The sequence below is a fragment of the Lactuca sativa genome, chromosome 1 (genome assembly GCF_002870075.4).
Source record: "Lactuca sativa cultivar Salinas chromosome 1, Lsat_Salinas_v11, whole genome shotgun sequence".
Taxonomy (NCBI): domain Eukaryota; kingdom Viridiplantae; phylum Streptophyta; class Magnoliopsida; order Asterales; family Asteraceae; genus Lactuca; species Lactuca sativa.
The window spans coordinates 105,919,751-105,939,192 of NC_056623.2; positions in this window are offsets into that span (position 1 = coordinate 105,919,751).

Consider the following 19,442-nt stretch of genomic DNA (forward strand, 5'->3'; position numbering starts at 1 on the left):
CTGCTACCTACTCACTCTCAAGCATCTCATAGCAGCTCACCTCTCCCTAGGCTAAGGCATCACACATCAGGCCACTCTAGTCCTAATAGCAATACCTAGCCTACTCTAGCATGCGGATACATCATATCAATATCAATATCACATAATATATAAAGGTATTTTGGGAAATCACCGTTCGGGCGCTGACTGATCGTACACACATCTCTTGCTCTGCGTTTTTCGAAAATCTTTTACTCTTTTTGAAAATACATCTCAAATCCTCAGTTTGAGTTCAAGTACGCCCGAAGGTGTACTCGAATCCCTCAAACCAAGGCTCTGATACCAACTTGTAACACCGAAAATTTTAAAATTTATTTTTCACAATTTATAAAAGCATTTCTCTTTTAATTTCATAAAACATCAAGTTTCAAATTCCAATATGTATCATACAAATCCCAAGATCACATAATTATATCGAATTCCTCTATGTGTGTACAGATCAAGCCGGCGCCTTCCCACGGTCATCGCTAGTACCTGAAACAACAACACTAACACTGTAAGCACAAAGCTTAGTGAGTTCCCCAAAATACCACACATAAAACACATATTAGCCACTCGAGGCCATAACTCTATGGGTCCGTGCACCCAAACTCTGTGAACCCTCAGGTTCTAACTCTGTGAACCTTCCGGTTCCAACTCTATAAACATGCACAGCATAAATCACATAGAAATAATGCAGTACATAACATACACATAACATACATACACTAACACATAACTCTGATTACCGACTCAAGGTAAGGTATAGTGAGAAGACTCACCTCGCGTGTCTCGGTATCTCACGATCCCTGGAAATCCCTCGTGCTCGATCCTCCGAGCTCTAATCCTCCTATAACATCACAAGACTCTAATTAACACTTTTATCTCTAAGGTTGACTATCCCTAAGAAGTCAACACAGGTCAACGGTCAACGGTCAACTTTGACCGGACTCGGCGAGTGCACACGGCAACTCGGCGAGTCTAGACATTCTCACCAACTCTCTAGGATTCCCTTTCTACACGTCGAGTACTCCCCCTGACTCGACGAGTTCCACCTGGAAGAATCACGGGACCACCCCGACTCAACTCGCCGAGTCTCAAGAACGACTCGGCGAGTCCCAGCTCGACTCAGACCACTTGACGACCCTCTCTGACCCGCCCTGACTCACTGGGTCAACTCCTGACTCGACTGGACCACTCACTGACCGGTCCAAGGCAATCTTCAAGCTACTCGCCGAGTCTGCTCATCGGACTCGGCGAGTCCATTCCATGCAATCACTCAAACTTGCTTCTAAGGTCAGATCTACTCCAACAATTCATAGATCTGGCCCTCCTAGACTGATTCATCACGTAAAGTCCTAGTCTTGATGCATTAACAACCTCTATATGACCAATTATGAAGAATCATCAACAAATCTCACTACACAAGGTCATGACCTCCATTGTTCTCTATAAAGCTTGAAGAATGAGGCTCTCTGGACCTCTATGGATCCAGATCCGAAGTCTCATCACTAGCATGGGACTATTTGGCCATCGAATCAACTCAACAAGGCCACAAGAAACCCTAAAATCGGTTATACTTCACAAAACAGGAGATGAGTCGAAATCATACCTTTAGATTGAAGGGCCAAGCTTCAAATCCACCAAATAGCAGTCTCCTTTGCCTCCTCTTGGCTAGAGCCTCCCTCTTCTTTGCTAAACAACACACAAATGTCAAGAAATGCCTCCTTTCATTCTCAAATCGCTAAAGCACTTTTAGGGTTTCTCTCTATGGACTGATGGATGCAAATGACAGCCATAAGGCCATTAAATAGGTCCCAAACCCGAGAAATTAGGGTTTCATTAAACAGCGTGGACTCGCCGAGTCCATATCCTGGACTCGCCGAGTCCGAACGAATCCCGCGTCCAGAATCGCGACCCTACTCGGCGAGTCTGAGCTCCAACTCGCCGAGTCCCTTCTCAAAACTCAAAATATTAAAACAATAAAATACCTGGAGATCCGGGCTGTTACAATTAAGAGCTTAGAAAGTAGTTTTGGGCCTCAACCGACATACGTTGGGCGTACCCTCCTGGTATGATGCACGTGGTGGGTTTTAACCCGTTACCCTTTCTTTAATCAAGAAGTGCACTATGCATCCTGGGGTGGTATGAGGGGCATACTTACCAGGAGTCTATATGGTCCAATTTTGGACCTTGAGGAATTTCGGTTTGGGCCATGGTTAGTTGGGTCAAGTATGGGAAGGGTAAAATGGTATTTTACCCTTAATACAATGGATTATGATTTAGACCTTTGGTTATGGGTTATTACCTTCGTTATTGATTAGGATTTATCTTGAGTATGTTCAGTATGATAAGTCTTGGTAACAGCAACCTGAGTGTGTGATTTTTTGACATCAGATTGAGGTGAGTCTCCTCATTATACTTGTGGGTCGAAGGCACCAATATCGGCCCACTAGAATGTGTTATGTAGGATGTCATTTGTCTTTGTGACTTTTTCATATTATGTTGGGATGGGCCCATCATACTCAAATGTCCCTAAGACCCTAGAATCAATATTGTTTGTTTCTTGAGTTTGTGAGTACCTCAAACATCACATTCTTGGTGTGTTAGCTAAAGGGACGAAGTGGGAGCTAGCTTGATCTAGGGAAAGGCTTCTGGACCTTGCATTTAGAGGAGCTTAGGAAGCTTATGGAGGTAAAAAGCTTTCTCCTTGGTTATCATTGTCATTTATAGAGCTAGGGTTTTTCTATGTAATCCCTTTTGAGTTCATGAATCATTTCTTTAAAGTTTTAGCAACTCTAGGGATTATGGAGGGTACACTTGAAGTGCTTTAGCTCGTTCATGTCATAAAAATGTAGACTTGTTGGTTATTTTGCCTCCATGCATGAACTAAAACCCTTGAAAAGGTCTTAATGGGTTGGAAAGGTTTGTTGGGAGCATATATGACATGCAAAGGCATAAAGTTGCCAACTTTATGCCTTAGGACTCTTCTAATAACTTAGATCTGAGTTTGGAATGTAAGGACTTCACGCATTAAGAACTTAATGGAGAACGTCCTTATTTTGTTTGTACGTTGGGTGTACCAATATGTACGCCTCACGTACAATGAAAGGACCAAGTACGCTTAGCGTACTTATATTAAATGTTGGGCGTACGCTAAGCTGGGTTAGTTGGGCCTCTGTGGACTTTGCGAACGATCTCGATTTTTCTTAGCCTTGGGCCTAGACTGTTAGGTTGGTGTTGGACCTTGGGAATTTCTTTAGATTTTTGGTGTGTTGATTTGGCCTTATTAGGCCATGTGGCCCATCATAATTTGGACATGATCTTGGTCCCATTATGGCCAGATAGACTTTTGGGCTTGACTAGTGGGCCAAATATTTTGATGTTGGGCCCTTAGTTGAATCGTGTCATAAATTTAATTATGGAGGGAATCATGGAGATCATGGAGGAATGACTCAGGTCTTTTGGAGCCGAGATTATTGTAGGCCAGGTGGGGGCCTGAACTCCTCGTTTCGTGAGTTCAAGGCGTGTGGTGCGCCCGAGTTCTTTGGGGTCAGGGATCCCATCACTAGTTGATGTTGGGTGGCAGACATGGAGAATGCCTAGCGCACGAGCTTTTTCCCAAAGGTGGCAAAGGTGGGATTCAGATCCTATATGTTGAGGGACCGAGCATGTGACTGGTGGGAGGAGGTGACCCACAAGGTGGGATCATCAAGAGTGACTGAGATGACTTGGGTGGAGTTTATGAGGAGATTTTATTTGTAGTTTGCACTATCCATTAAAGTGCAATGATTGGTGAGAGAGTTCCAATATTTGGAGCTGAGTACCGAAACTGTGGTGGAGATCACTACCAAGTTTTGGGAAGCAACACTATTGGTTTAGCAGCATGCTGTGGATGAGGAGATGAAGTAGGTAGGGTATCATTCCATGCTGAGAGATGACATTCATGAGTTTTGTGAGATTTTCGGGGTGCAAGAGACCCTGAATGACATGGTGGGGAAGGCTCGGGAACAGGAATTTGAGTTGGAGCTCCAGACCAAGAAGAAGACGGAGTAGGTTCAAGTAGCAGTGGGTCAGGCCAAGAAGCCTAAGACCTCCAATCTTGCCATTAGGGTTGTGGTTGATGTTCCAAGTGCGGTAAGCTGCACAACGTTGCTTGCCGAGTGACTGGTGCGATATGTTTTACATGTGGTCAGCCAGGCCACGTGAGTAGGGATTGCCCCCGGAAGGGCTTGATTTGTTTCCACTACAACCATGTCGGTCATAAAAAGGCAGACTATCCGCAGTTGGCTAGAGGAGGAGGAGCAGTGGGGGCATCAACGCCCGCCACAATGAGGATTAATGATTGCTGACCGATTAAGGCGGAAGCCCCTGCGGTAAAAAGCCACATTTCAGTTGACTACGGAGGAGGCCCGAACAGCACCAGACTTCATGACTGGTATGTGATCTAGTTCTGTCTTGTTATTTTATCATTATGCTTATGGTATAATGATTTTATATAGGGACCTTCTTGGTTAATGGTTTTCGGCTTATGTTCTTTTTGATTCGGGGGCTACCCGATCATTTGTATCCCTTGCGCCCAACAAGAAGTTTCAGGATGCTCCGAGGACCTTAGATTCCCCACTTAAGGTGGAGATTGTGGATGACTGCACCGTGAGTGTTGTGAGGGTATTTCAGAGGAGTGTTCTGAATGTGCTCGGGGAGAGGTTTTCTGTTGATTTTCTCCCGATTCCTTTGCGGGGGTTGAAGGTGATCATCGGGATGGATTGTTTGGGGCACAATAGGGCGATGATAGACTATGAGCATCAGCTGGTGAGAATTCGAACCCCAAGTAGGGGAGAATTGGTTATTCATGGAGAGAGAGCCTCGCATGGACCGGCTATTTGTACTGTTGCGAGGGCTAGGAGGCTCCTTCAGTAGGGTTGTTCTGGGTTCTTGGCTTATGTTTCAGACTCGAGGGTAGGAGCAGCGCCGGAGTTGAGCAGTGTTCTGATTGTGCAAGATTTCCCTGACATATTTCCAGAGGAGTTGCTAGAGGTGCCTCCGGAGAGGCAAGTGGAGTTCCGTATTGATTTAGTTCCTGGAGTGGCTCTGATAACCAAGGCACTGTATCGGCTACCTCCGCCTAAGATGTAGGAGTTGGCTATGTATCTTCAAAAGCTGTTGGACCGAGGATTCATTCGTCCGAGTAGCTCTCCATCGGGAGCACCGATCATGTTTGTGAAAAAGAAGGAAGGGTCACACAGGATGTGTAATGATTATCGGGATCTGAACAAGATAACAGTGAAGAAACGTTATATGCTTCTACGGATTGATGAATTGTTTGACCAACTTTAGGATGCATCTTGGTTTTACAAGATTGATATTTGGTCGGGGTATCATCAGATGAGGATTAGAGATGAGGATACACCTAAGACTGCTTTTAGGTCTCATTACGGTCACTATGAGTTTCTGGTGATGCCATTTGGGCTCACAAATGCTCCAACGGCATTCATGGATCTCATGAACTGAGTTTGTAGACCGATGTTCGATCAGATGTGATCATTTTCATTGATGATATTTTGGTTTATTCGAAGACTAAGGAGAATCATGAAAAACATTTGAGGGAAGTGTTGGAAATCTTAAGGATGGAGAGGCTTTATGCCAAATTCTCCAAATATGATTTTTGGTTGTGTGAGGTCCAGTTTTTTGGGCGCATCATCAATCAAGAGGGTATTTTGGTTGATCAAGCCAAAATTGAGGTTGTGATGCATTGGGAGGTTCCGAAGAACACGTTCGAGATTCGAAGTTTCTTGGGTTTAGTAGGGTATTATCAGAGATTTATTCAGGATTTCTCCAAAATCCCGATACCTTTGACCCGGTTGACCAAGAAGAGTGTGATTTTTACGTGGCGCCCTGATCACTAGTAGGTTTTTGAGACTTTGAGACAAAAATTATGCGAGGCCCCGATTTTAGCGCTACTCGAGGGAATGGATGAATTACTAGTGTATTGTGATGCTTCGATTTTGGGATTTGGATTTGTTCTTGTTGGATTAGTGTCTAAGTCCATAACTATAATTTGTATGTACTTGACCCGTCTCGATATTGTCCATTTGGGTTGCATGACATCGGAACATTTGGATAGACCGTTTGTGAGAAAAAGACATTTGTGACATATTAATATATTATAAGTTCTAATATATTAATATGAAATCATGTTATTTAATTCGTATTGATCAAGAATTAATTTTGACTTAATTTAGTGATCAAAAGAAACTAATTAAATATATGGGGATTGATTGTGTAAATCATTCATTCTTATATATGTGGGCTTATGATCCATGATTCCTTATGTTGGGTTTAACCTATTTGGTGACCCACGGATACTCCATGGTGGTTAAAACCAATGGAGCATAAGGAATGGGAAAATTTATGGGTTACATGGTGTAACCCTAATGTGTACACTATATAAGGACCTTTTAGCTCAAGAAATCGGCACTAGTAATACATATATGAGGGTTAGCCGATTTGAGCATGTAGTGTCTTCTTTTCATGGTTATTCCAAATGTTGATGATGTTGTGTGAACCATTTGAGGTGTCACACTTGGGGCACTAGGCTCTCGAGCTTCATGGAGTCAAGCTACATCAAGAGGTATGTATTCTATCTATTTTATTACCCAAGTATCAAAGATTGTATGCTAGTTAGGGTAATACCTTAGAATATTCATATTTGCATGTATAATAGAAAAATATAGATCCAAGGTATTTAGGGCTGCATGTACACAATAGGAGTGTTAGAATGCTCAAAACCCAACAGTAGTTTTAGAGCCATGGGTTGTTTTCTGTTATATTGATGCTAATGTTTTATTTTCAAAGTTGAAAAAAAAGGGAAAAAAAACATGACGTTTGTCAAATTTTAAGATAATTACTTTTTTTGTGGAAAACTAATTATTTGTAAAATTTGAATCATTTGCTATATGAGTTGAATTAGGTCAAATTTAGTAAAAGATAAAATTATATGATTATTTTATTAGTTTTAGAAGTTTGATCTAAATGGTTTTTTTAAACCTCCATAAGTTATGGATATGAAAAGGTTTTAAAAAAAATGATTCAAAGTTTTTTATGAAGTTACAAACTTTGGTGTTAATGTTTTAGAGAATTCCATAACTTATTCTTAAGCTATGGAACATGAAAAGTTTCATCATAAAACAAAAATTTAACTCCATAAGTTATGGATTACCAAAAGTTTTATGTTTCCTTGATTTATGAGTTAATTTAGATTAATGGAAAAAAATTGTGTTTTAGTTGTTTTCAATCCTAATTAATCTAGAGGTAGTTCATAAAATGTGTTTTTCTAATTTATCCTCAAGTTACATAAAAGGTCACATTTTGAATCTTAAAGCTTATAAAAGTGTCATAGGTTACATAAAAAATGAAAAGTCTTTTTCATTAAATAGTATTATGACTCCATAACTTGTCCTCAAGTTATGGATTTTTAAGAGTTACTTCTTTAAAGGTGTTATTAAAGAATAAGAGGTTACATAAAAAATGAAGACCCTTCATTTTAATGAACCATTAAACTCATAAGTTATAAAATGAAAAGTTTTGATTAGTTTCGAAAACTTGCCCTCAAGTTTTGGAATTTGTAAAATTTTCCAATGAATACTTTAATTCCAAGTTAAGCCCTTAGAATTTTAAAAGTTAAAATTCAACACTTATACTTTATAATCTTATAAGGTAATAATATATATATATATATATATATATATATATGTATAAGAGCAAGTCGTCTTACCATTAGTAGGCCTCATTCACGAAGTCGGTCTATAAGGGGGGTACAAGGTTACTGCCTATAGAATGGCAGTTTAATGAGTGTCCACTCTCACCCACCGCTTCCTTGACTGGTGGAGGGTCATTAACCAAACGGGTAGGACAAGGACTATTATTCTCCCTTCGTTAAAAGTATTAATGATAAACATAAAGTAACTAAATGTGTTTTATAATTCCCAATCTTAGTTACTTTAGGAAAATGTGAATAAGGTGCTAATCCATGAAATTACAATTTGCACTTTGTTTAAGTCAGTTAGTGGAGCGTGTGTGGTTAACCGGCACGCTAACTCGTATTTAACATGGTAGGCAAAGGGTAACTTAATGTTTATCATAGTATCGATGCAGCGTGTGTGGTTAACCGACACATCGATTGAGGGATAAACAATTAAGAGTACTAAGTAATTTGCATGGTTACTTCACACCTTGTTTTGTGATCCTCGGCATCCCAGTCACAAAACCTGAAGCACACACTTGAGATTGAAACATGCGATTTAACATTTCAATGAATCTCAAAAGATCTAGGAGTTTTCAAATAAAAACCTAATAAATTAATTCGTTTTTCATGGCGGAAATTGGTGAATCGTCATTCACCTACCTTCAAATATTTTATAGCTTGGATTACGGCATCCCTCTTCCAAGTTATAAAATATTGTGTTGTGTCTTAGCCTTAATGTTTCATATTGGGTGTTATATTAAGGACTTTTTATTAACTATCTTGAATATCTCCCAAAAGATGTCTAATTCAGACATCTATGATCTTCCTAAATCTCCTGGAACTTCACTTTCTCCATCTCCTCCAATTATTCTCCCTAACCCACAAGTTCAAGGTCACTCAAGCCCTATTGGCACGAAAAGTCTATTTGTGCTCACATCTTGGAGATAAATGTCGGGTTTTGAGCATTCTAACACTCCTAAGTGTACATGCAACCCTAAATACCTTGGATCTATGTTTTCTCTATTATACATGCAAATAAGAACTTCCAAGGTATTATCCTAATCTAGCATACAAAACAGTGAATGTAACAAGATAGAATACATACCTCTTGATGTAGAAAGTCTTCATGAAGCTTGAGTGCCTAGCCCCAATAGTGTGGAAGCCTCAAATGGAATCACAATCACCAAAACACTTAGAATAACTTGAGAGAATTCTACAACTCATGAAATCGGCTAGCCCTTTCACTTTCACACACTAGTGGCCAATTTTGGTCAAGAATAAGATGCTTATATAGTTAGGGTTACACCATGTAAACCCTAATTGACATGGCCTTTCATTTCCATGATCCATGGGTACAAATACACCATGGAGCATCCATGTACCATCCTATGGGTTTTAGCCCAACTTGATTATCCATGGAGCATTAGCCCACTATACAAGTATGGATGATTTACACAATCAACCCATATATTTAATTAGTCTTCTTTTGATCACTTAATTAATCCTAGATTAATTCTTGATTAATACTAATTAAATAATCTTATTATTCTTATTATTAATATACTAGAACTTATAATATATTAATAACCATAAGTGTCTTATTTCTCTCATTATAGTCTATCCAAGTGCATGATGGTATGCAACCCAAATGGACCATGCCGGGTCGGGTCAAGTCTTACCAATTATAGTTATGGACTTAGACATTAATCCAACAGTCTCCCACTTGGATAAGTCTAAAACTATTATTGCGTATGACTTCAGGAACCAACTGGCAATCGTAGCTCTCAAAAGCTTCTGTCGAACTCTGACCTTGTAGATGAACTCTGACCTTTGTCAATGACTTGTCCATTAGATAAGGGATCATATATTCCTCCATTCTAGATATCATATGGACTGAGACATGGATTATAATCATTCTCTCTGTCCATTTGTTGTTTCCCGATTTCCGATTTATGACGACTGACTAATTGAACAAATCAAATCAGTCCTGGCCCGGCCGAGCACTTCCATTTGTCATCATCAAATCATCGAGGGGCCCACAGATATCGCTTTTATCCCGAAGGTAAAAGGAACGGATAAACTTCGACTCATATGGCTTGTTCTACAGTTGTTGAATCATAAACAAAGGCACGTTTTATAGCACCGAGTTACCAAATGCGTTTTCGTGCAATCAATGTACTATCAACTCATAGTAACAACTCATATCTCTAGGTTTGAAGAATATAAGATATTATCGTCTCATGATCACTCGTGATAAAATCCATGAAGTGATTCCAATGAGCGCGGGTTGAATCCAATACTCAGAACTTATGAGCACTCATGAGTGTTGTAGCCCTTTGTCCAACACCTTAGACCTCTACAAGCCAACCCATGACAGTCTTAATTCATATCTACTTCCAACATATGACCGACTGTGGATGGTTTGAATAACTTAGTTATTCCGGAAGAATAACCTAGTTTATTCGGGAAGTCAAAACATGCAAAATGAAACACAATAATAATTGAATCCAATATGGTATCAACCCTTTGAACATTAATAAAACACTTTTTATTTATCACCATATGATTACACATTATTCATTGTATACTGTTTCAGCTATCAACTTTATTCTTGAATTTTAAACAATAGTTGTCCCATGATCCAAGCATGTACACTATGTTTTCTAAACACTAATGATGCCATACACCAAGTATGCATACTATGTTTGTCTATGATCTTTACTTTGTGAACTAGATCAATTGAACATAACTTCAATGATTCTCTTTTCACACTCCCAAATCCTTACCGCAAATGCAAGAATTCCAAATTCATGCCATTTACTGAAATCTGTTAGATTCTAAACTTATATGCATTGAACCTTTTGTAACGATTATGCACAAACTCACAAAGACTTGGCAACAATCATTACAGAGCATTCCAAAGGAGATCAACTCCTTGGAAACATCCTTCTTGCATTAAGTTTCCTTAATCTTACACAGATTGAAAATTCTAACTTTGAAACATTTCCAGATTTCATTTTGACTTATCACTTCTGAAAAAGAGTTGCCTCCTTACAGACTATGTCAATATGGTCCTTGTAGAATTATCACTATACTTCCAACTGTCCTTGAGCAACCAATCTTTGGTAAACCTTAGATTGTCCTCGACAATTGTTTAATCCTTTTAGTCATATCTAGTTCTAAACCTTTTCCCTTCTTAATGCCCCAGGCATTTGGAAAATTTTAGAATGGATGAATATAGCACATGTAATCGATCCTATATCCGAAGCATATGGGACACGATTCATGATGTCTCACATAAAGACTGAACCAGTCTTTTGCTATAATATTACCATTTCAATTTGCCAAGTTCTCATAATTCAGATTATGAAAAGGGATGCCATAATCATAATCGAATTTTAGAACGCAAATAATGGACCCATATACAGAATTTCCTTATGTTGAGCCATTCCAACATGAAATTCATATATATATATATATATATCCTTGACTAAATGATTAAAACCTCACGATCTAAGCTTATAGATTTGAGATTAAGTATAATTTCCTCTCCCTTAATTATAGAAAAACAACTCTTTCCCAATTGAAACTTTTGTTTTCTATAATTAACATTGCTAACTTGCAATACTTATCATAATTATCATGCTCCCACTAACATGATGATTACTAGCATAACACTTATGCTCCCACTAGCTTTGACATGTACTCAGAAATCAACTGACTTCCTTACCAAAGTTCATATTTCTGATACTAGATTGTTTTGATAAAACTTTATGTAACAGCCCGGAATTCCAGGTAGTGTTATATTTATGATTTTTGGGTGTTTTAATAGGGGACTCGGCGAGTTGGAGCTCAGAATCGCCGAGTAGGATCGCGGATCTGGTCGCGGGTTCGCGACTGGACTCGGCGAGTCCGCGCTGTTTAGCGAAACCCTAACTTTCCAGGTTTGGGACATATATAAGGGGCCTTATGGCCGTCATTGTTCACCCCAGCCCTTTGAGTGAAACCCTAATTCGATTGTGAGCATCTGGAGCAAGGTAGAAGACCATTATTGATCTTGGAAGTGTTATTTTGCAAGGAAGAGGAGGCTCGGTTAAGGGAACAACAGGAGAAGCTATATTCTGAGAGTTGGGGACACAGAGCAACGTTATTCAGGCAATATTTTCGAGTTGTTCCCTTCTATGTTGATGTGTATATGGATTTAGGGTTTATTGAACCCTTTTGTGGCTAGATTGAGTGTTTCCTTAGTCCCCCATGCGATTGGAATCCTATATTGGGACCCTTGGAAGTCCAGAGTGTCCCATGCCTGAGCTTTTCGGGAATCAATGGAGGTTTTGGATTGGAATCCTTATGCCTTAGGTCAAAACGTCAATTATGAGTCATGTGGTGTATTATGAGCACCGAAATAAGGACTTTACGTGATGAACCAGTCTAGGAAGGCCAGACCTATGAATTGTCGGAGCAGATCTGACCTTAGAAAGCAGTTTGAGCGGTTGCATGGCATGGACTCGCCGAGTCCGATGAACAGACTCGGCGAGTAGCTTGACGATTGCCTTAGAATGGTCCTGTCCGGGTTATGGGTTGGATCGGTGAGTCAGGGCGAGTTAGAGAGGGTTATCAGGTGGTCTCAGTCGAACTGGGACTCGCCGAGTTGTTCTTCAGACTCGGCGAGTTGAGTCGGGGTGGCCCCGCGATTCTTCCAGGAGGAACTCGTCGAGTCAGGGGGGATACTCGACGTGTAGAAAGGGAATCTTAAAGAATTGGTAAGAACGTCTAGACTCGCCGAGTCGCCCTAGCGCTCGCCGAGTCCGGTCAAAGTTGACCGTTGACCGTTGACCAGAGTGGACCTGTGTTGACTTCTTAGGGATAGTCAACATTAGAGATATAAAGTGTTAACTAGGGACATATGATGTTATAGGAGGATTAGAGCTCGGAGAATCGGGCACGAGGGATTCCCAGGGTTGTGAGATATCGAGACACGCGAGGTGAGTCTTCTCACTATACTTTACCTTGAGTATGTAACCAGATTTATGTGACAGAGTATTTGTAGGCTATGTATGATATGTGTTGTACTGCATTATTTCTATGTGATTTATGCTATGCCTGTTTGCAGAGTTGGAACCGAAGGGCTCCTAGAGTTAGAACCTGAGGGTTCACAGAGTTGGGTGCACGGACCCATAGAGTTATAGCCTCGAGTGGCTTATATGTGTTATATGTGTGGTATTTTGGGGAACTCACTAAGCTTCATGCTTACAGTGTTTGTGTTATGTTGTTTCAGGTTTCTTTCAGTATCACGGGACGGCACCGGCTTGATTGTACACACCAAAGAAGGAGTCATGATTTGGAGGATCCTGGTTTTCTATATAAGTGAAAATAGAGTTCCGTTTTGTAATTCGATTATGAATGAGATTTTTAAACAAGTATATTTAAGAATAAAATGATTATCTTAAACGAAATTTTGTTTTGAAATTTACGGTGTTACAAGTTGGTATCAGAGCCCAGGTTTGAGGGATTCGGATGCGCCTTCGGGTAAATCTGGACTCAAACTGAGGAAGTAAGAAAAGTTTTCAAATAAATAGTTTTCTAAAAGTGAATAAGAGTTCAAAGAGAAAGCAAGAAAGAGCAGTGTGTACAATCAGCCAGAGCCCGAACGGTGATTTCCCATAATACCCTTACTTTTGTGTTATGATATATTTATGATGCACTTTATGAGATATTATTGCATGCTAGGGACAGGCTAGGTATTTCATATCTTAGGACTAGAGTGGCCTGATTTGTGATGCCTTAGCCTAGGAATTGTTGTTATATGTGTTATGCTTTTGAGTATGTGATGAGTGAGAGTATCCAGTTAGAACCCATGAGGGGTAGACTTACAGAGTTCAGTGGTACTTCCAAGGATGAGCCGAGAAGGTGGAGTTATCACAGAGAGGGAGTCCTATGTATTCTTCGATGCTCGAATGCTGCTTGCTTTGTGCTTTGTGGAACTCTCGATGATGGGAGTCACCTACCAAGTGAGTATGACGATATTCAGGAGGTAGATGGCTGACATCATTAGGAGCTCTTCAGTAGCTGATAGCAAAGAAGTGGGAGGACAACGGAAGAGCCTAGGGAGTAAACCTAGCCAGATGAGTGCGCTGGTAGAGTAGAGGATTTCACTGGGGAGCGAGCACGCGCGATGGGATTGGTGAAAGAGCAGGTCGAGCAGCTACTTAGGAGCATTGGGATGGTCCGTGTGGAAAGTATGGGTAGATGTGGCAGGTAGTATGGGCCCGTACTAATGAAAGCAGAGGACCCATACTTGATACAGGGAGTATTCTGAAGGTCCTAAGGAGCGGATTGAGGAGTGATGTTATGGTTCGAGTACCATACATCGGAGCGGATTGAGGAGTGATGCTATGGTTCGAGTACCATACATCGGAGCGGATTGAGGAGTGATGTTATGGTTCGAGTACCATACATCGGAGCGGACTGAGAAGTGATGTTATGGTTCGAGTACCATACGTCGGAGCGGATTGAGGAGTGATGTTATGGTTCGAGTACCATACATCAGAGCGGACTGAGAAGTGATGTTATGGTTCGAGTACCATACATCGGAGCGGGTTGAGGAGTGATGCTATGGTTCGAGTACCATACATCGGAGCGGATTGAGGAGTGACGTTATGGTTCGAGTACCATACATCGGAGCGGATTGAGGAGTGATGTTATGGTTCGAGTACCATACATCGGAGCGGATTGAGGAGTGATGTTATGGTTCGAGTACCATACATCGGAGTGGATTGAGGAGTGATGTTATGGTCCGGGTACCATACATCGGAGCGGATTGGGGAGTGATGTTATGGTTAGGGTACCATACACCGGAGCATATTGAGAAGAGAGGTCATGGAATGAGTACCATGGTTTGTAGTGAATGAGGCTAGTTGTTCTCCGGTTATCCGGTCATGATTAAGTTCGAAGAGGCGTCCCTTGAGAGGGAGATCGAGAGCCCCTCAAAGTATTTTAGTAAGGAGTCAGCGAGAAGGGAGAATTTCGATCTGGGTTGAGCGATCAGTCGATAAAGGAGATGTCACCTTCTATGATCTGGAAGGTACTGATTATGTTCGTGTGCAAAATATGAGAAGCATGATGTTTTAGTTTTGGGTTTGGGGGTAAACCCTGCAGGTCGTCATTGACGATGATTTCCCACCAAAGTATCAAGAAGCATGTGTGCCGCGAAGCAGTGATTTATCATGAGCAGATAGTCAGTTGGGACTGAGATAGTCGAGGACCACACTACACCTATTCGAGTATAGTAGGATGGATTGTAGTGGTATCAGTGGGGAGTTCAGTCGAGTCTAGCAGTGCATAAAGTTTTTCTATCTATGTTGGGTGTTGAATATGGGAGTGGGTCCCTGTTCTTGGGATGATCCCGGTGTTGGAGCATTGGTTGATGAGTTGAGGCGAGGGGTACGATGATTTTGTGGTTCGGTCTATTAGCCAGGGATGTTATTGAGCAGTTGAGTTGTTTGGTACTAGATTGGTACGAGATTTGGAACGACTAGAGGCAGTCGTGACGAGAAGTTCTTGAGGAGTTCATCAGAGGTTCAGAGTATATGAGGTTGATTGATTTCCTTAAGGGGGTATTATCGGGCGTTGTGTAGCACTTTCCGGGGGCAGGTGCGATTTTGTTGGTAAAAATAGTTATGGGTTGGTTGTGTGTTATTTGGTGATGGTTTGAACCCTAAGTGGGGGAGAACCGGGTGCCGTATGTAAGAAAGCAGAGATTTGTTAAGAGCAGTTATAAGTGGAGTATAGAGATCTGTGGTAAGAAATCTTGAGACCAGAGATGTCGGTGATCGAGGAAAGGGGTCGGAGCGAGTTAATGCGGGAAGTACTTGTTTGAGAAGGATGAATGTCTCCACGGCAGATGTTTATTGGTTAGGAATCTGGTATTGGTCAAAGTTGGGGCAAGTAGATAGAGAATGATTGGGCAGCCAACTCCCGGGGTCGGTATGCGTATCCTTGTTTGGATTTTGAGCGGCGGGAAAAAGGGTTTCGGAGAATTATCAACATATTTCGTAGCGTCAGCGTTTTCTCGTATTCCAATCGAGAAATTAGATGCACCGAAGTTGCAATGTGGGAAAAATGTAGATCTAATTATGGGGTTCAGAGGAAATGTATTATTGTGTCTATATGATGCTTGGGGCAGGAGATCAGTGGTTGTGGTAGGATCTTGTGATGTCCTGTTGGGGTATTCCAGGGTATCCAGGTACGATATCTTTATTTCGGAGTTACTCATGAATCTTGAATTGAGACGACTTGTGGTATATCACGTATCTATGGATCTAGTGGGAGCCCTTCGAGTATGGACACCCAGGGAGATTAATTGAGAGAGTGGATATTTGCAAGGGTGGGCATTGTTATGTCGATTGCCTCCAGAGTCTGTGATGAATATTCGAGTCGAGTATGGGTAGCCGCCTATGATAGTCTACGGAGCACGAGCTAGTGGAGGCAGAGGGTGTTGTGATACTGCGGGGAGCCGTAGTACTCACTAGTCAGAGGGAGTTGTGATACTGCGGGGAGCCGTAGTACTCACTAGTCAGAGGGAGTTGTGATACTGCGGGGAGCCGTAGTACTCACTAGTCAGAGGGAGTTGTGATACTGCGGGGAGCCGTAGTACTCACTAGTCAGAGAGTGTTGTGATACTGCGGGGAGCCGTAGTACTCACTAGATGGCAAGAGCATGTGATGATGGAATGTTTTCCGAACAGTGTATTATGTGGAAGAGTTTGGGCTTGAGTAGCCCTAGTATTGAGTTTTTGGAGCATGAGTGTTGAACCGGGGGCGTGACTGGGGTCTCCATCTCTGTTGGGAAATGTGGTGAGATACGCAAGGAATATGCGCAGCAGAAACCAGAGATCAGAGTTGAGACAATCCTCGGTTGGATTGTATTTTTCTCGCATGAGGAAAAGAGGATTTCGTGACTTGCGTGTCACTGGGCCGGGATAGTGGTCACGGGGAGGAAGTTAGTGGGATATTTGGATCATGATATGGGTGACCTTTGGGGGCTCAACTGTGGAGCCAAAAGCTCACCTGGTGCTCAGTCTCGAAGAGGGATATGAGAAATGAGCTAGAGCTTATCATGATGATGTCTGAGGACACTTTAGAGAGAGTGAACGATTCAGACGCTCGAAGACATGCTTCGGGCATGTGTATTAGATTTCGGAGGAAGCTGCGGCACGTATTTATCCTTGGTTGAGTTATCCTATATCAACAGCCATCATTAGTGCATTGGTATGCCACCATTTGAGCTGTTGCATGGGAGGAGGTGTCGGACCCTCATTTGCTGGGGAAAGTGTGGTTCACGGAAGTGAAAGTAGTGGTGAGAATGGATGATTTGGAGTACGGTGATTGAACACTGTATTTGTGACAGCGGTATGGAATGACATCATGTTGGGATGTCTGCTGAGGACGCGGTAGGGATTCCGCGGGTGTAGAGCCAGGAGTCTCAGGAGGGATGCAGGAAGGGAGTCTGGGACTCCCAGCTTGATTCAGACGACAGAGGAGATTCAGCAGGTCAGACTGACGTTATTGACCGCCCAGAGCCGGCAGAAAAGTTATGCAGACAGACGCCGGTCCGAGCTTGAGTTTCAGGTCGGCGACTTCGTATTCCTGAAGGTCTTTCCTTGGAAAGGAGTGATTCGATTCAGGAAGAGGGGCAAGATGGGGCCCCGGTATATTGGGCCTTTTCATGTGATTGCGAGGGTAGGCCGGGTGGCCTACCGTTTGGAGTTGCCAACGGAATTGAGACAGATCCATGACACTTTTCATGTGTCGCAATTGAGAAAGTGTATAACCGATGAGTCGACAGTGGTCCCATTAGAAGACATTCAGGTGGATACGAGCCTGAATTATGCCGAGAGACCAGTGGCCATCAGAGATCGGAAGACCAAGGTTCTGAGGAATAAGGAGATACCTCTGGTGCTAGTTCAGTGGCAGCACCGGAAGGGATCGGAAATGACCTGGGAGCCGGAGCGTGAGATGCGGGAGCAGCATCCGGAGCTATTTTCAGAGTGAGACTTCGAGGGCGAAGTCTAGTCCTAGTGGGGGAGAGTTGTAACAGCCCGGAATTCCAGGTAGTGTTATATTTATGATTTTTGGGTGTTTTAAGAGGGGACTCGGCGAGTTGGAGCTCAGACTCGCCGAGTAGGATCGCGGATCTGGTCGCGGGTTCGCGACTGGACTCGGCGAGTCCGGATATGGACTCGGCGAGTCCGCGCTGTTTAGCGAAACCCTAACTTTCCAGGTTTGGGACATATATAAGGGGCCTTATGGCCGTCATTGTTCACCCCAGCCCTTTGAGTGAAACCCTAATTCGATTGTGAGCATCTGGAGCAAGGTAGAAGACCATTATTGATCTTGGAAGTGTTATTTTGCAAGGAAGAGGAGGCTCGGTTAAGGGAACAACAGGAGAAGCTATATTCTGAGAGTTGGGGACACAGAGCAACGTTATTCAGGTAATATTTTCGAGTTGTTCCCTTCTATGTTGATGTGTATATGGATTTAGGGTTTATTGAACCCTTTTGTGGCTAGATTGAGTGTTTCCTTAGTCCCCCATGCGATTGGAATCCTATATTGGGACCCTTGGAAGTCCAGAGTGTCCCATGCCTGAGCTTTTCGGGAATCAATGGAGGTTTTGGATTGGAATCCTTATGCCTTAGGTCAAAACGTCAATTATGAGTCATGGGGTGTATTATGAGCACCGAAATAAGGACTTTACGTGATGAACCAGTCTAGGAAGGCCAGACCTATGAATTGCCAGAGCAGATCTGACCTTAGATAGCAGTTTGAGCGGTTGCATGGCATGGACTCGCCGAGTCCGATGAACAGACTCGGCGAGTAGCTTGAAGATTGCCTTAGAATGGTCCTGTCCGGGTTATGGGTTGGATCGGTGAGTCAGGGCGAGTTAGAGAGGGTTATCAGGTGGTCTCAGTCGAATTGGGACTCGCCGAGTTGAGTCGGGGTGGGCTCGCGATTCTTCCAGGAGGAACTCGTCGAGTCAGGGGGGATACTTGACGTGTAGAAAGGGAATCTTAAAGAATTGGTAAGAACGTCTAGACTCGCCGAGTCGCCCTAGCGCTCGCCGAGTCCGGTCAAAGTTGACCGTTGACCAGAGTGGACCTGTGTTGACTTCTTAGGGATAGTCAACATTAGAGATATAAAGTGTTAACTAGGGACATATGATGTTATAGGAGGATTAGAGCTCGGAGAATCGGGCACGAGGGATTCCCAGGGTTGTGAGATTTCGATACACGCAAGGTGAGTCTTTTCACTATACTTTACCTTGAGTATGTAACCAGAGTTATGTGACAGAGTATTTGTAGGCTATGTATGATATGTGTTGTACTGCATTATTTCTATGTGATTTATGTTGTGCCTGTTTGCAGAGTTGGAACCGAAGGGCTCCTAGAGTTAGAACCTGAGGGTTCACAGAGTTGGGTGCACGGACCCATAGAGTTATAGCCTCGAGTGGCTTATATGTGTTATATGTGTGGTATTTTGGGGAACTCACTAAGCTTCGTGCTTATAGTGTTTGTGTTATGTTGTTTCAGGTTTCTTTTAGTATCACGGGACGGCACCGGCTTGATTGTACACACCAAAGAAGGAGTCATGATTTGGAGGATCCTGGTTTTCTATATAAGTGA